At 31.9% G+C, this 4,349-nt stretch overlaps 1 long non-coding RNA gene across 1 annotated transcript; it reads left to right on the top strand.

Annotated features, from left to right (window-relative positions):
• Positions 1-440: 440 nt before the first annotated feature.
• Positions 441-1,100, top strand: LOC111473906. Its single transcript, XR_002715799.1, has 3 exons — positions 441-488; positions 574-633; positions 951-1,100. It is a non-coding gene; the product is annotated as an uncharacterized LOC111473906 (long non-coding RNA).
• Positions 1,101-4,349: the final 3,249 nt, after the last annotated feature.

The following is a 4,349-nucleotide window of genomic DNA, read 5'->3' as shown; positions in this document are numbered from 1 at the left end:
AGCTAGACTATAGTGTGACTATACTATGTATAATAATATGTTATTATGATGATAATCTATGATGTGTTAGGACGTGTATGTGAATGATTTGATAAGAATTATGTCTGCATAATTACGTTATAAATGGAATTGGAGGTTTGACTTGCATTATAAATTTATGTCGTTATTTTAAGGCATGGGGACCTCATGAATTTTTGTGTGTCATATGCATCGTGATACTTTTCTATTATGATTAATACAAATGTGTACTTTACGACTTACGACAATTATGTTCGTCCCAATGTTACGCAGGTCCTTTCCCTTCATGGTGTCTGAAAGCACATTAGCGAGTGCTAGTCCATTAAGATAGGCCTAGGCAATACATGAGCCCTCAAGTGGGTCCTCGTGCTCGTGGTTCGGTCGTGTGTAGAAAAGTACTATACATCCAACCTTGCTGGAACTGGAAAGCTACCTAAGGCAATGCCATTAGAACCTATCATGTCACATGTGTGTGTATTTCTAAACACCAAATGTACAGTTACTTACTACGTATTTCTTAAACTACTTAAACCACGTAATACTTTTATTTTTCAGGTAAAGGTTAGGCACAAAGGTACGGATGGCAACGCCGTGACGAAAGCCATGGAACTAGAGGTAGGGTAGACACAATTTATGTCTATTTAGTAGTCCTTAGGTTAGTTCACGTCAATGTTTTTATTTTTCAATATTTTATCTAAACTTCACATGATTTATTTTTCGCATTATTGTTTTAAAGATTTTATTAGGAACGTGGGAGCCCATGACACCTTTTATGAAATATTTTATATGAATATTTTACGTACACATTAATCATGTCATCTATGTAGTAACAACTTTATGTGAGTGATCATGTCTAGGTCGATTTTCCATAGAATAGGTGCTAAAAATTTCTAAAATTCTTCTGGTTGGACATAATTTCCCATTAAAATTAGGTTAATATCGAAATCGAGAAAAATACAGACAAATAAAGGTCAAACAAATGGAAAAAGAAGTATCACTCGTTGGTTATGGACCAACATATGCACAAATATCATGTACGACTACATACGCGCAGAGGCGGTCGCATGTGTAAAGGTGGTATGAATCTCAAATTGGGTCAGGCACATAGGGTACGAGTCACGATTTGAGTCTGACACAGACAATCGAGTCTGAAATTTGTAACTTGTGTGTCGTCAATGCCTTCGAATCATTTTTTTAAGATTACAATTAGTTTTTTTATTTTTTCTATTTCTTTGAAGTCTCATCTTCTTTCAAAAAAAAAAAAAACATAATTATTTATCCATTAAAGAAAGAAAGACAGTGGGACTCGAACCCACAAGTAAGACGCCTTATCCATTAGGCCACGGGCGCTTTTCATTATATGTGCAATTGTATGCAAATTGAATTTTCAAGAGTTATTATAAGATTTGTCCCAAACGTGGAGCCCATTGATTAGAGGATACCCACCTGATATGTAAATCAAATAGGCCAAAGAATGATTAACTGTCAAAANTAGATTGTGTGTAGAAGGTGATAGTGGAAGTTGTGATTGTGGAAAGAAGGGCATTTTCATAATTATCCATATTTTAAGGGTTACTTTGGTAATGTGTAATTTTCTTAATATTTTATTATTATATTTTTCTAAAAAAATATAAATTTTTTCTAAATAATTTTCATCATTTTTNTGATTAACTGTCAAAACCATGGTAAATTAAAATTCCATCAATTTTGTTACAAATGTCTTTAATTGGGTTAGAAAAAATAAATACCAAAGTGAATTGCATGTTCTAAGAAATTAGATAATGAATCTTTCCTAAAAAGAAGTTGAAAATGGATCCTAAGTGGTCATATTTTGCTCAAAAAGACTAAAAACAAAAAAGAAAATAAAGGAGAAATTAAGAAAAAAGTTAGAAAGTATTTCTCTACACGGAAACTAAAAATAAATACCAACATCTCATGTTTTATGAAAAATTAAAGAAAAATATAATTTGATCCTAATTTTTAATTCTTACGTCCATGACTTCAAGTGTTTCAAGAGACACAGTCTAAACATGTATCAAGGGCTTAATGAATTCTTTGCGACACAANCTGTTAACATGTTTATATCAGGATTATGAAATACTGTTAAACAAAATATGTTATTCATGAAAGCTATCTTATGAAAGAACAAAGTTATGACCTGCATCATACGTATATGCCATGATTTCTGTCAAGTTGTTTTGTGGCGTGAGGGTACACTAGTTGAAGGCTAGGTCAAATGATACGTATATGAACTCGCTTTGGAGTCCATGCAAACATGCAAGGGTTGTATGTAGAGCAGTAATTCGCATCCAATTTANTATCAAGGGCTTAATGAATTCTTTGCGACACAATCTGAAACCTACACCAAATGATTATTATGTTCCATGTGGTGTAATCTGAAACCTACGTCTAAGGCTTCATATGTTTCAAGTGACGCTGTCTAGAACCTATGCTCAAGCCTTCTATATTCCAAACGACATAGTTTGAATGCTTATACTCAAGGCTTCATATATTCGAAGTGGCGTACTTTGAAACTTGCATTGAAGACTTCTTACACTTCAAGCAATGTAGTTTGGGTCATGGTTTACCATGAGAAAAATAGGGGTTTCTTTTGTTTCGGAGTCTTAGAACCTTGGTTCCTTGTTCTTAGCATTCTTTGTGCCTTGGAATTTTTTTGGTGTGATAAGCTTACTTAATACATGTTATTAAGGTGGTCTCCTAATTACTTAAAAGTCAAGGTCTCCAGAGGAACTCATTCTAATTTAGGGAAGCATCCAAATTACTTATTAATCATAAGAGAGTAACCAATTTGCTTAAAGGCTCATTCTAAAGTTTATCCATAGATAGTAACCTAATTGCTTAATAAAGTGCTATTTTTGAGCTCTTCTTGGGTTAGGGTAGTCACCAAGTTGCTTAAACTCCAAGGACTATTCTAATGGTCTACATGGGATAGTATCCTCTTTGCTTAACAAAAAATCAAGTGGCATTTCCATAATACCCATATGTTTCAAAAATATATTTTTTAATTAAAAAATATTGTTATCAAACATGGTTATATTTTTATTATAAACAATAAGAACTCGTTACCAAACATGTCGATAATTGCTCTCATTTACAACAATAATATAAAATGTTGAAACGTCCTTGTTCATCAACTTCAAATTTAATGGACTATTGCATTACACTTTAGAACACGTGTTACTACCAATGACAAATGGTTAACAATAGCTCCAATTGGTGGTTTTTTGAAAATAACTAAAATACTACTAATAATAAATAAAAACATTTGTTAATATGGTGGTTACCTATCTCAATACAACGATAACATGTTTCTTTCATTTCCATGGGAGTAATTGAGATTAAACCTAATTTTACTAGTATAAAAGGGGAACAAACTAAACTCAAATATTCAAATATTTACAAAATTAGTTCATTTTCAACACTCCTAATAAACTCAGTTTAGTTTGACCCATAAATTCTCCTACTAAACAAACAATTTGTCCTACTATGTTATGGGTCAAAATATTGTTTAGATACATTTTGACCATTTGTAGATAAGGTATGAACTACCCTAAGCATAATTTAGTAGATAGGGTATGAATTAAGATCACAAAGTTTGATGGTTCAATTTCTTGCTTGTAAAATGTTGAACTTAAAAAAATGAAAATTTAGAGACCTATTTGACATTTACTTAGGTTTACGGACCAAATAGATAAAGTTGAAAGTTTGTTGGGGACTAAACGCATAATTTAGATAAATTTAAATGTCAAATAAGCTTTTAATCTTACATGATCTTATATGCTATTTATATGGTAGGTTCTTATTACATCCAATAAAAAATATTATTAAATTTATTATTATTTTATATTTTTTAATAGAAATTATATTAGGAAAGGTTAGAGGGGTTATTTTAGTGTTACTTAAACCTAGAGCAATTTGATCGGTTAAGGGCCTTAACTCACGATTCTTTGTGGTTTCCTTTCATATACCCTTAATTCATACTTTGTATCAGATTCATACAAAAATCCAAGTTATTGCTACAAGTATTTCTTAAGAAAAGTCCAAGATGGCTACTTACCTTATCTTAATGGTCGGGACCTCTGTTTTCGAGCTTTCGAATTCGAATTACCTCAAATTTTCTTCCACATTTTCCTTATTGTGTGCAATTTCTGGAACCATAAATTTTTTCATAAGAATCGGTCTCTGGAATGAAGAGCTAGGGATTGATTTAAAATGTTTCTTCCCTTCATTTCTTCATGAAAATAAAGTTGGTGTTACAAGGAAGAGCTAGGGATTGATTTCATACCTTCTCGTGGATCGTAGTCTAAGAT

Source organism: Cucurbita maxima, unplaced genomic scaffold (genome assembly GCF_002738345.1).
Source record: "Cucurbita maxima cultivar Rimu unplaced genomic scaffold, Cmax_1.0 Cma_Scf00188, whole genome shotgun sequence".
Classification (NCBI taxonomy): Eukaryota; Viridiplantae; Streptophyta; class Magnoliopsida; order Cucurbitales; family Cucurbitaceae; genus Cucurbita; species Cucurbita maxima.
The sequence above is the reverse complement of the archived record's forward strand: the minus strand, read 5'-3'. Positions and strand labels throughout refer to the sequence as shown.